Source organism: Salvia splendens, chromosome 15 (assembly GCF_004379255.2).
Source record: "Salvia splendens isolate huo1 chromosome 15, SspV2, whole genome shotgun sequence".
Lineage (NCBI taxonomy): Eukaryota > Viridiplantae > Streptophyta > Magnoliopsida > Lamiales > Lamiaceae > Salvia > Salvia splendens.
The window spans coordinates 22781606-22795964 of NC_056046.1; the positions used below are offsets into that span (position 1 = coordinate 22781606).

General features: G+C 35.5%; 1 long non-coding RNA gene across 1 annotated transcript; it reads left to right on the forward strand.

The window, feature by feature from the left end:
• On the forward strand, positions 1-13814 carry LOC121767717. The gene is made up of 21 exons (XR_006043186.1): positions 1-333; positions 1533-1692; positions 1829-2025; positions 2162-2275; positions 2349-2466; positions 5470-5565; positions 5705-6018; positions 6103-6167; positions 6572-6655; positions 6754-7116; positions 7684-7781; positions 7877-7941; positions 8676-9167; positions 9759-10705; positions 10798-10992; positions 11211-11240; positions 11312-11396; positions 11844-11923; positions 12220-12621; positions 13070-13216; positions 13602-13814. It is a non-coding gene; the product is annotated as an uncharacterized LOC121767717 (long non-coding RNA).
• Positions 13815-14359: the final 545 nt, after the last annotated feature.

The window sequence follows — 14359 nt, forward strand, 5'->3', positions numbered from 1 at the left end:
GAAGAACAACGGTTGTCTTCCTCGACTCTAAAAAAGAACCAGATCTGAACTTTTCTGCCTCCGCGCTTCCCCATATTCCTCCTCTATTCTTCACAACGATTTTTCTTATTCCTCACTTGTTTACCTTCAAATACTGAAGGATTCGGAGGGGGTGGACCTTCCGTGGGGTCGGAGGTCAAAGGTCGATTATTTAAGTTTTCCGGCAATGCTCGGTGGCTGGCGGTGGGGTCCGTCAGCTATTATAGTCCGAGTAGAATGGAGAGTCAACCTGCACCGAGAAGCCTCTCGCTAAACCTCCGCCGCCGTTCCTCTCAACAGCCACCGCGTCTTCAGGTAATCAGTTTGTATTTTCTTTTTCTTTCTTTGTATAGTTTAGGTCAATTTGTTCATCATTTTGGGGTTTTTGTTTTAAAAGGATTGATTATGTTTTTTGCTTAGATTACATGGTTGAGGCCAGTGTGGCTGAGGCCTGCTGAATCCATCACCTAATTTAGTATTGTTACATTGTGCATTTAGAGTTGATTTTCAGAAGAAGAAAGGTTGAGTTTGACCAATGAACACAACAAGATCCCCTCTTCTACTTGAAATTACTAAAATAAGGGGAGCATCTTTATCTAGATGAGTATGGCTGTACCTACTAGTGCTGCCTTGAGCATTTTCTTTTTTTGTTGGATAAAGTCCTTCAAATTTTGACAAGTAAATGATTTTGTGCGCTAATTTGTTAATCCTTGTTCGAATGAGTCTGGCTAGTGGCTAAATTTGCCTAGTTTCTTTCTCAGCTCTTAGAGTGTGATCTGTTCGATTAGAAAACGGTCTGTGCTTCTCCTTGGTGAAATCTGATTTTTTTTTCACCATCTTTCTGCATCGATAGATGTTTAGGCCAATCTGATCAAATTCTGGAATGTTTAATTGCATAGCCAGTGAAATAACCACACCAGCCGGTGAATATGGATTACAAGACCTATTAATTCACCAGCCAGTGAAAAGGTTGTGAAAATGAATTTATGCTGCTTCTAAACAAGACCAAGTGCATTTCTTATATTTCCGTCTTTTACTCTCTCTCTCTCTGATCTGTTTCTGGAAGAAAAGTTAATTAAGGCTTTCTTGTGACTTTTGTTTCACTGGTAGGTTTCATGATTTAGTTTAAATAAATTTGGAAGCCTTTATCACGACTAAAGAAATACATAGGCCATGCATGTTTCCGTGTCATGTCATTGATGCTTACGCACTTTTAACCAACTGGATGATGAAGTTCCTTCCTACGTATACTAAGTGGGTCCTAAATGGTAAGGCCAGATGATTTACAGTGTGGAGAGTTACAATGGTCTCTTGACATTTTCTCTGTGCTGAACGTGGATTCTGTTGATGTTTTTTCGGTTGAGTGGGATTTACTTATTAGAGCAATAATACTAGCAAATAACCGATAAAAATTTGTTCAAAGTGTTGTGTTAATTTAGTCCATTGTGTATGGGTTTGGAATTCATATTGTTTGTATTTTGTCCTTGTTACATTGTAACTTTGTTTACATGCAGTCCAAACGATTGATGGGAAACAGATAAACAAATTTCTGTTTAGAGAAAGCACAGAGACAGTATTGTGCCACTTTTTCTTATGCTAGCCTTTATGCACAAGGTCAAATGAGCTCTTTGTGCTAAGCCAGGCCACTTATCACATTCACAATGAGTTTATGAGGTGATTCTTTGACAAATTCTAGTACATCTAGTTGATTCACGTGGCCAGATATATAGTCTCTAGTTCATCTTTGTGATCTTTATTTGTATCTCATTTAATTTTGTCATTTTATTTGCAATATTTTTCTGTTTTCTAGGCCAGAATTGGTCCGCTTCTCCCCCCGCTTAGTGAGGAGGTGGATTTTCCAGGATATTTGCATCTCTATTTCTGACCAAATAAGTGGTAGCATTTACTCATCTGGCCTTGTTAGCATTGGAATTGGTGCTATGCCCCAGACACTGGAAATTGGCGCTGACAATATAGAACCAGTTAGATCCCAGATTCCCATACAAGGTTTGTTTAGTTTATGGTTTCTTTTGATTTTCATATCATTTATTAATTATTAGCTGTTGTTTTCCTATGAGTAAACCCTGCGAGCAACAAAAACAAAAAGTAATCAAATTAGTAAAATTATGGTAATCGCTTTCAGTTCCTTCATCTTACATTTCAATTGGCGATGGTCCACAAACTCTGAAAATGACAGCATTCCTTCAGTCTCTCGTGCTTTGGCCAGCTACTGATGGAACCTTCCAGTTATGCAAAAGTGAGTACATTCTGTTACATATCAGCCATTGTTGGCTTGTGCACTTTTTTACCTGTGCACTCTATTAATGTAGGAACCTGGAAATGCTGCACATCCTACTAATGCAGCTCTGTCTTCCGAGCATCCTGGGACAAAAGCCACTTATAACCTTTGGTGATGCATTGGATATGTACCATACCATCTCAGAGAAGGTATATATACTATGTGCCATAACTCTTTAAATGTTAGTTTCTTAAATCTAGTGCCCAAAACATTGCCTCGCTTATGGTTGGACGGAGGGAGTACAAAATTACAAACTATAGTTATAAGTTTATTTTACTATTATCTTAGTTGGTATCCTCCAATATGTTGATGTCAACTTATTATGTGGCATTTTTTTTTCTTCTAAAATGACATGGTGGATTGAGCCTAAAACTTTTAGAATGCTGACTTTTCCAACTCTTGATATGATCATACGTTTTACCTAGACTTCAATTGAAGAATCCACATCAACATGGTATGAATGTTAGATAATGAGCTAATTACTTGTCTAAAGCTGCATTAGTTTGCATCATGGGCATTAGACTCCTATGTAGGTGAATTACTCCCTCCGTCCCATGCTACTTGCACTTTTCATTTTAGGCCGTAAATTTGAGATTGATTTTTTTGTGTAATTAAAAAAGAATTTTAGGTGTAATGAGACATCACTTAATAAAAGAGCTCTTAACTTAAACTAACATATTAATTAAATGCATTAATTCTAACTTAAATTATAAATAGTGTAAGGACTTTGTGACGAGCCGAAAAGCAAACGTGCGAGTAGCACGGGACGGAGGGAGTACTATTTATATAACTGTTTGCAAAGAACAGAGCTTAAGCAGATTGTTCTTGCTTTGCTCAAAGTACGCACCAATTCTCCAATGATGCATTGTATAATTTCATATGATGGCCTTGGTTTAGATGTGGGAATGATGTCAATCCTACATTGTATGTAAAATTAATGTTCAAAATGTATTTATTATTTTGTTAAGATTTATATGTTTTTCCTTGTTATTAGAATGAGTTGTTTGGATGATAAACCTCATTTTCATATATTTCTACATGTGTGCCTGCATTAGATAATGAAGCACTAGTATGAATGAAGAACTAGTATGAATAGCAGCTGCCGAAAAGGTTACAAATTCTGTTGGATTCTTTATCTAGAACTTGCTGTCCAACATATTAGGTTGTATTTAAGTTGATACTTTTGAATATGCACTTATTTGTTACTTATGCTGTGCTTCATTTCTTTATTTTTATTTATCTGCTGATTTATATAAATGAATTTGTTTGTTTTGTATTTGTTGTGTAGGAGTTGAGGAGGAGCTAACTCCTAAATGGGTTATTAGTGTAGACTTCATTTTTCTCATGGGTTGATCTGCAAACTTAGTTGTTGCTTACTAACTTCTGGAGTCCTAGGTTTCCCATGCTTCAAAATAAGTGATAACAGTGTTCTTTGTTGTCCGATTTCTTGAGCTAAGGAGAGAGAACTATTCCGGTTTTGAAAAATTAATTGAAAAAGTCATAGGGCCGATCGACTGAATGAGAGCTTTATGAGTTGCAATCTTGTTGATATTGGTGCATAAAAATGATTTAGGCAATAGGAATAAAAGCCTCATATCCAAATTATCACATGCCTGACCCTGCATAAACCCCTAGTGAGCCAAGTTGAGCCCAAAAGCCTAATTTCTTTGTTGAAAATTTTGAAGTCACTATATCAGCTTACCTATTATATCCATTTGTTGGCCTATATTTTCTTCCCTAATCACCAAAATTAAAGTGCTAGCACATCCTTGGGAGGGTATTATGGTGGCAAGGTAAAGATGGAAGTTTTGGACCATTCATTAGGTGGTATTCATTTGTACTGAGATACAAAGTGAGTGAAAAGCTGTCACTTCAAACGAAAATAGAATAAAAAGGCAGCCTTTCGTGTTTAAAAAAAAGCCAAGGCTAGAAAAAAAGAAAAAAAGAAAAAAAGGCAGCCTTTCATGAGTAAAAAAAGCCAAGGCTAGAAAAACATATATAAAAAGGCAGCCTTTCATGTGTGAAAAAAAGCCAAGGCTAGAAAAAAGTATATAAAAAGGCAGCCTTTCTTGAGTAAAAAAAAAGCCAAGGCTAGAAAAAAAATAAATAAAAAGGCAGCCTTCTTGAGTAAAAAAAGCCAAGGCTCGAAAAAAAATATCGAGCGAAAAATAGAAATGATAAAAGAATGCTCAAAAGAATAAGTTCACTTGGTTAGATGGTCGAAAAATCTCATGTTTGGGGTGTTGAGCTGTGAGAAATTTGTACGCATTGACTGAGATGTGAAAGATGTTGTGATGGATGTGCTAGTATTTTAAGAATGGTGGTAAACTACTTAACCATATATTATCCCACCTTTACCAAAAGCCCCATTACATCCTAATGAATAAGACCTTTTGATTTATGCATCATATTGACTTGTGAGCGATGAATTTTGCTTGAATTTGGGAGAAAGATCTTATGTGCTTAAAATAAAGAATAGCCGGAAGAACTTCTCTTTAGGAATTAGTGACGATGGTTTGAGACTCCCAAGACACAACTCGAACTTATGTTGAAGCATGGGATGCCTAGGTCTTAGGGAATTAGTTCGTGTACAATTCTTGTTTGAAAGTTTTACCCGCGAGTGAATTCACGGTCGACCTAATTTCCCTACTGATTCGTTGGCGTGACTTGAAGGAGAGGATTATCTAATATCTTCTGACTGTGCTTTATTGTCTAACTTGCTCGAGGGCTAGCAAGACTTAAGTTATGGGGGTGTTTGATGTGAGTGGGTAATTGTCTAACTTGTTCCTCGGAGTATGCAATGGAATGGAGGGTAGCGTATTACTGCTCCAAGTCAGTTTTGACCACTTCGATATTAAGTGTCTCTCAGTTCATACTAAACCCATCAATGAAGAACTACTGCAAAATCTTTCTGATGCTCTACATTTTTCGCTACTTGATAAAATTGGAGTTGGTCTTGCTGTGTCCAAAATCTGAAGATCACGAGACCAGGATGTGTGGTTAGTCATTCTCTTCACAGTACATACATTTAGATATAATTTTTTGTTTAGTTGTAGGAAGTGGAATGCATACAACAATTTATTATTTTTATTTCCTTGGATTCTTTCTACATGTTCCACTAAACATGTAACCCTTTTCTTGTCTGTATGTAGGAAAGAATTTCTGTTTGAGTCAGATTGAAGAGTTGTGTGCCAATCCTATTGTATTTGAGGCCACTGAGATCATTTCTAGAGCAGTCATTTCAGCTGGTAACTAATGATAATATCCTTTGCATCAATGTCTTGATTTCCATAATAACTACTAAAACAAAAGAAGTGAAGAGATAAAGACTTGTTTGCATCAACGAAATTAATTGGTTTTAATTAGAAATAACATGTGACCTTGCAGGAATCACAAACAGAGTTGACACCGATGAATGGAATCCATCCACTGATACACATCTTCCTCGATTGATAACCTCTCTGGAAATGTTGTGATACACCCAAAATTTTAACTATTATTCCAGCAGTTGTGTTTGTCTATGACAGTTTGATCAACTAGCACGGGACCAAGTTTTCTATAGATTGCAAACTTGAGTTTGCTCGTACTGCTTGCTCATCTAAATTCTGCTGCTGGGCTGCGCTGCAAGCAAAACTCGTTCCTTTGTTGAGAGCTCACTTTACTGTTGATCAAGTTCCAGAGATGTCCATTGTTCTTCAATAGTTAGGTGTTATAAGTCGTAGGATTTTTCTGCTAGTACACTTTGAGCACACACATATTTAGGGACTAACACCAGAGTTTTCCAGGTTCTCGCTTCCGGTATAGGGGTGTGATCCTGGCGCCACCCCTCACTTGCTTTCTGTGCAAACAAGTGAGTATTCTATCTCCCTTTACATTTCTTGTCCTTCACATTAAGGGTAATGAGCTAATTACTTGTCTAATGCTGCATTGGTTTGCATCATGGACATTAGATTCCTATGTAGGTAAATTATTGCTGTTTGCAAAGAACCGAGCTTAAGCAGATTGTTCTTGAGTTGCTCAAAATATACACTAATTCTCATTACAATATTTCCGATGATGCACTATATAATTTCATAGGCTAGGCTTGGTCTAGAAGTGGGAATGATGTCAATCCTACATGGTATGTAAAATTAATGTGCGAAATATATTATTATGTTGTGTAGATTGATAATGTTTTTCCTTGATATTAGAATGAGTTGTTTTGATGATACAATCTCACTTTTATATGTTTAAAGATATGTGTACCTGCTTTAGATAATGAAGCACAAGTCTGAATAACAGCTGCCGAAAAGGTTACAAATTCTGTCGGATTCTTTGTCTTGCTGTCCAGCATATTAGGTAAGTATTTGTTGCATATGTTGTGCTTAATTTCTTTATTTATATTCTCAAGCTGACTTGTATAATCAATTTTGTTTGTTTCTGTGTTTGTATTATAGGAGCTATGGAAGAGCTAACTTCTAAATGAGGCAAGATGAGAGAAGAAATACCTAACCCCCATCACCTAACTTCCAAAGCAAACAAGGGAGTATTTTGTTTCCGCTCACATTTTCTCGTCCTTCACATAAAGGGCAATGTTAATATTAAGATTTTGGGTTAGGGTCTTTGTGTGCATTTTGATTATGTGGTTGTAAATATTTTGATTAATTTCTCTTCGATTCGTTGATTCTGAAGTTTCCCTTTTCAGCAATGTATATAACAATGCGAATACTGAAGAAGTTATGTGTTTTTAAATGGCAGGACTATGCCACGGAGCCTGATGAGAAGCTTATACGAAATGCAGCACATTTGATGGTAGCAAGGTTGGTAGGAAATCTTGGTAATGTTGTAAGATATAGATAACCTTTGCTTTCTTACTTTATCGTGGAATAAATGTTTATGATCTTGTGAATTGTCAGAACACCACTTTATATACCTTGTGTGCTGATTGAAAGGGCCTTTACATCACATTTAGGAACGTTTATGTGGTTCAATATCAAGCCAACTTAGAAGGTGACTAATGATAATCTCGTTTCCATCAACGCGCCTTGATTTCAATAATAACTATTAAAATAAAACAAGACATGCGATTAAAGACTTGTTAGAATTAACCAAACTAATTTGGTTTTAATTAGAAATACCATAGACTTAGCAGGAATCACAATCAGAGTTGACACCGATGAATGGAATCCATCCACTGATACACATCTTCCTCGATTGATAATCGTTCTGGAAATGTTGTGATACACTCCAAATTTTAAATATTATTCCAGCATTTGTGTTTGTCTACTACAGTTAGATCAACTATAGGGAGACCAAATTTGCTTTAGATTGCAAACTTGAGAGTTTGCTCGTACTGCTCATCTAAAATTTTCTATTGTTCATTCCAGGTTGAGTCTAAGGCTGCGTAGCAAGCATAACTCGGTCACGTGTTGAGAGAGCTACTTCAGTGTTGATAAGTTGTAGAGATCTCCCCTGTTCTTTAACAGTAAAGTGTTATAGCTGTACCACTACTCGTAGGAATTTTATGCTAGTACACTTTGATCAATCACTTTTGTAGGGACTAATCACGGAGTTGTCCAGGTTCTCGCTTCCGGTACAGGGGTGTGATCATGGCACGACTGCTTACTTGCTTTTTACCCAAACATGTAAGTATTTGATTTGCCTTAACATTTTCTTGTCCTTCACATTGAGGTGTGGGTGTATGCGTGCATTCTTCTTTTTGTGGTTATAATTTATCCTATTTGTGTGTGCATGCAAGGTTTTCTCTCTATTGATTGTTACCCGATACAGTTTTTATGGGTTATTTGTGTGCACTTAGTTTCTCTCAAGAGTTGGAGAACTAAGATTCCCTAATTTCAAACACCTAACTTAGTAGTATTTTAATAATATGTGAAAATGAACAATACATGCTGCTGAACAAGACCAAGTACATATCTTATATGTTCTATGGTGTCTTGATATATTCTTTGTGGTGAGCATGGAGTATGTTGATGTTTTCACCGATGAATGAGATTTACTTATTAAAGCAATAATACAAGCAAATAACTAATATTAAAAATATGGTAAAGGCTTGTGTTAATTTAGTACATTGTGTATGGGTTTAGAATTCATATTGCTTGTAGTTTCTCCTTGTTTCATTTTTAACCTTGTTTATATGCAGTCCAAACCAGTGATGTGGAAATAGATCATCAATTTTCTACTAGGGGTGCCACTTTTTTTTTATGCTAGCCTTTATGTGCCAGGTCAAATGAGACCTTTGTCCTAAGCTAGGACACCTGTCACAGTCACAACCTTGCATATGTTGTGCTTAATTTCTTTATTTATATTCACCAGCTGATTTGTATAACTGATTTTGTTTGTTTCTGTGTTTGTATTGTAGGAGCTAACTTCTAAATGAGGCAAGACGAGAGAAGAAATAACTAACCCCCATCACCTAACTTCTAAAGCAAACAAGGGAGTATTTTGTGTCCGCTCACATTTTCTCGTCCTTCACATAAAGTGCAATGTTAATATTAAGATTTGGGGTTAGGGTCTTTGTGTGCATTTTGATTATGTGGCTGTAAATAATTTGATTAATTTCTCTTTGATTTGTTGATTCTGAATTTTCCTTTTTCAGCAGTGTATATAACAATGTGAATACTAAAGAAGTTATGTGTTTTTAAGTGGCAGGACTATGCCACGAAGCCTGATGTGAATTGATTCTGAAGTTTCCTTTTTCAGCAGTGTATATAACAATATGTGAATACTAAATAAGTTATGTGTTTTTAAGTGGCAGGACTATGCCACAGAGCCTGATGAGAAACTTATACGAAATGCAACACATTTGATGGTAGGAAGGTTGGCAGGAAGTCTTGGTAATGTAACCTGTAAGGTATAGATGACCTTTGTGTTATTACTTTCTTGTATATTAAATGTTAATGATCTTGTGAATTGTCAGAACATCACTTTTTATAACTTGTGTACTGATTGAAAAGGCCTTTACATCACATTTAGGAACCTTTCCGTGGTTGAATATCAAACCAACTCAGAAGGTCACTTCAGGGCTTGGCCATAGCAAGTGATTTTCTAGAGCAGCCATTTCAGCTGGTGGTTAATGATAATCTCCTTTCCATCAATTCGTCTTGATTTCCATAATAACTATTAAAAATAAAACAAGAGATACGAATAAAGACTTGTTAGAATCAACCAAACTAATTGGTTTTAATTAGAAATACCATACGACTTAGCGGGAATCACGATCAGAGTTGACACCGATGAATGGAATCCATCCACTGATACAAATCTTCCTCGATTGATAACCGCTCTGGAAATGTTGTGATACACTTAAATTTTTAATTATTATTCCAACATTTGTGTTTTTCTACAACAGTTAGATCAGCTATCGAGGGACCAAATTTGCTTTGGATTGTGAACTTTAGTTTGCTCGTACTGCTCATCTAATTTCTGCTTATGTTCATTCCAGGTTGAGTGTAAGGCTGCGTAGCAAGCAGAACTCGGTCCCGTGTTGATAGCTCTACTTCAGTGTTGATCAAGTTCCAGAGATGTCCCCTGATCTTCAGCAGTGCTGTAACCACTACTCGTAAGATTTTTATGCTAGTGCACTTTGAGCACACAGTTTTGTAGGGACTAACCTGGAGTTGTCCTGGTTCTCACTTCTGGTATAGGGGGACACCACCCCTTACTTGCTTTCTTCGTAAACAAGGAAGTATTCTATCTCCCTATACATTTTCTTGTCCTTCACATTTAAGCTAATGTTTAGAATAGTTTTGAGGTGTGGTTGTTTGCGTGCATTCTTCTTTTTGTGGTTGTAATTTATCATATTTGTGTGTGTATGCAAGGTTTTCTCTATTGATTTTCACCATAAATACTTTTTATGGGTTATTAGTTTCGACTAGTTTATCTCAAGGGTTGGAGAACTAAGATTCCATAATTTAAAACACCTAACTTAGTAGTATTTTAATAATATGTGAAAATGAACAATACAGCTGAACAAGACATGCTGCCGAACAAGACCAAGTACATATCTTATAGTATTTTCTATGGTCTCTTGATATTTTCTCTCTGGTGAACGTGGAGTTTGTTGATGTTTTTTCTGATTAATGGGATTTACTTTTTAAAGCAATAATACTAGCAAATAACTGATATAAAAAATTTGGTAAAAATTGTGTTAATTTAATCCATTGTGTAATATTGTTTCTATTTTGCCTTTGTTGCATTTAAACCTTGTATACATGCAGTCCAAACCATAGATGGGAAACAGATCAACAACTTTCTATTAGGAGAAAGTATAGAAAGTGTTGTGCAACTATTTTTTATGCTAGCTAGACCACCTGTCACATTCACAACAACGAGTTTATGAGGTTATTCTCTGACAAATTCTAGGACATCTAAGTTGATTCAGGTGGTCAGGTACATATTATCTATTTTCATCTTTGTGATCTTTATTTGTGTCTCATTTCATTTTTTTTCATTTTAGTTGTATCATTTTGCTCGTTTTCCAGGCAAGAATCGATACATCCAGAGCTCAAATGCATTTCCAGTTTGACCCTCCGCTTCATCAATAGGTGGATTTTCCTATCAATTTGTATCGCTACTTCTGACGAAATGAGTGTTAGCACTGGAATTGGTGCTATGCCCCACACACCCGAAATTGGCTCTGACGAGATAGAACCTGTTGGATCCCCGATACCTCCAAGGTTTGTTTAGTTTATGGTTTCTTTTGATTTTATATCATTTCTTAATTATTAGTAGTTGTTTCGTATGAGTAAACCCTGCGAGCAACAAAAACAAAATTAAATCAAATTAGTAAAATTATGGTGATCGTTTTCTGTTCCTTCATCTCACATTCAATTGGCGATGGTCCACAAACTCCTGAAAATGATATCATTCCTTCATTCCCTCCTGCTTTGGCCAGTTATTGATGGAACCTTTCAGTTATGCAAACGTGAGTACATTCTGTTTATATATCAACAATTATTTGCTTGTGCACTTTTTGACCTGTGCATATTAATGCAGGAACCTGGAAATGCTGCACATCATACTAATGCAACTCTGTCTGCCGAGCATCCTGGGACAAATGTACCATACTATCTCAGAGAAGGTATATATACTATGCGCCTTAACTCTTTAAATGTCAGTTTCTTAAATCTAGTGCCCAAAAAATTGCCTCGCTTATGGTTGGACGGAGGGAGTACAAAATTACAAACTATAGCTATAAGTTTATTTTAATATTATCTTAGTTGGTATCCTCCAATATATTGATGTCAACATATCATGTTGTTTTCCTTTTTCTTAAAGACATGGTGGATTGAGCATAAAACTTTTAGAAAGCTGACTTTTCCAACTCTTGATTTGATCATGCGTTTTATCTAGACTTCAATTGTAGAATCCACATCCAACCAAGTATGAATGATATGTAATGAGCTAATTACTTGTCTAATGTTGCATTGGTTTGCATCATGGACATTAGATTCCTATGTAGGTAATGCAAAGAACTGAGCTTAAGCAGATTGTTCTTGAGTTGCTCAAAATATGCACTTATTCTCAGGACAATATTTCCGATGATGCACCATATAATTTCACAGGCTGGGTTTGGTCTAGAAGTGGGGATGATGTCAATCCTACATGGTATGTAAAATTTATGTGCAAAATATATTTATTATGTTGTTTAGATTGATAATGTTTTTCCTTAGATATTAGAATGAGTTGTTTTGATGATACAATCTCATTTTTATATGTTTAAACATATGTTTGCCTGCTTTAGATAATGAAGCACAAGTCCAGCATATTTGGTTGTTTTTAAGTTGATACTTTTGAATATGCACTTTAAGTATTTGTTGCATTTATTGTACTTAATTTATTTATTAATATTCACAAGCTGATTTGTATAACTGATTTTGTTTGGTTCTGTGTTTGTATTGTAGGAGCTAAGGAGGAGTTAACTTCTAAATTTGGCAAGATAAGAGAAGAAATACCTAACCCCCATCACCTAACTTCAAACGCAAACAAGGGAGTATTTTGTTTTCGCTCTCATTCATTTTCTTGTCCTTCACAAAAAGGACAATGTTAAGATTAAGATTTGGGGTGAGGGTGTTTGTGTGCATGCTTGATTATGTAGTTGTAAATAATTTGATTAATTTCTCTCCGATTCGTTAATTCTGAAGTTTCCATTTTCAGTAGTGTATATGACAATGTGAATACTGAAGAAATTATGTGTTTTTAAATGGCAGGACTATGCCACAGATCCTGATGAGAAACTTATACGAAATGCAACACATTTGATGGTAGCAAAGTTGGCAGGAAATCTTGGTAATGTAACCTGTAAGGTATTATTGATAACCTTTGCATTATTAGTTTCTTATATAATAAATATTAGCAAGTGATCTTCTAGACAACTGGTGACTAATGATAATCTCCTTTCCATCAATGCGTCTTGATTTCCATAATAACTACTAAAAATAAAACAAGAGATTCGAATAATGACTTGTTTAAATCAACCAAATTAATTGGTTTTAATTAGAAATACCATACTGCTTTGTAGGAATCACAATCGGAGTTGATACTGATGAATGGAATCCATCCACTGATACACATCTTCCTCGATTGATAACCTCTCTGGAAATGTTGTGTTACACTAAAAATTTTAAATAATAATCCACCATTTGTGTTTTTCTACGACAGTTAGATCAGCTATCGAAGGACCAAATTTGCTTTGGGTTGTGATCTTGAGTTTGGTCGTACTGCTCATCTAATTTCTGCTTATGTTCATTCTAGGTTGAGTGTAAGGCTGTGTAGCAAGCAGAACTCGGTCCAGTGTTGATAGCTCTACTTCAGTGTTGATCAAGTTCTAGAGATGTCCCCTGTTCTTCAGCAGGGAGGTGTTATAGCTGTAACCACTGCTCGTAGGGTTTTTACGCAAAGGTTTTGGCTCATTGATTTTCACAAGAAACACTTTTTTATAGGTTATTAGTGTTGACTTAGTTTCACCATAAACACTAAGATTTCCAAATTTAAAACACCTAACTTATTAGTATTTTAGTAATATGTGAAAATGAATTGTGATGATAAAATTTTATTTTAAATGTTTCTACATGTATGCCTGCTTTAGATAATGAAGCACAATTGTGAATAGTAGCTGCCGAAAAGGTAACAAATTTGGTTGGATTCTTGATCAAGAACTTGCTATCCTGCATATTAGGTTATTAGGCTGTATTTATGTTGATACTGCTGAATATGCACCTTTAAGTATTTTTTTACTTATGTTGTATTTCATGTGTTGATTTACATAGCTTATTCTATTTTGTAGGAGTCAATGTGGAGTTAACTTCTCTGGAGCCAAGATGAGAAAAGAAATACCTAACCCCTACAACCTAACTTCCCACACAAACAGGAGAGATCTCGCTTATCACATAAAGGGAAATGTTAAGTTTCATTTTGGGGGTGTGGGTGTTTGTGTTTGTGTTTGTGTTTGTACCATGTGCCCTTTGTATTTTGTGTATAGTAATAGTGTAGTGTGTTAGTGTAGAGTGCGCATTGTTTGTATTTTTTATAGTCTATGAACCGTGTGTATTTTGTGATTTTGTGTGTATGTGTATGTGTTTGTAGTTCATGTAATTTTAAATTTTATGTGTGTGGGTGGGTAGGTGTGTGGTGTATGTTGCATGGATTGTGTTTATATTGTAGTTCAATTTGCCATGATATACCGCCATTGCTTCGCTGTGGCAACTATTTGACAACATTGGTGTTTGGTGTGATTATTTTGTGTCCAAGTACGGTGTGTATTTTAATTAGAGTGTGGTGTGTATTTTGATTAGAGTGTGTGCAGTTTGTGTGTTTTGAGTATGTGTTTGTATTTTTTGTATATTGAGTGCGTTGTGTAGTGTCGATGTTGTGTATATTATATGTACCACGCTTATTGTGTAGTTGTGTGTATATTGCGCGTAGTATGTATTTTGTGTATAATTTGTATATTGTGTATAGTTTATATAATTTGTGTATATTTTATTTATAATGTGTGTATTTCTTTTATGTTTATTTTTTTGTATGTGTGCAGTGCATGTATTT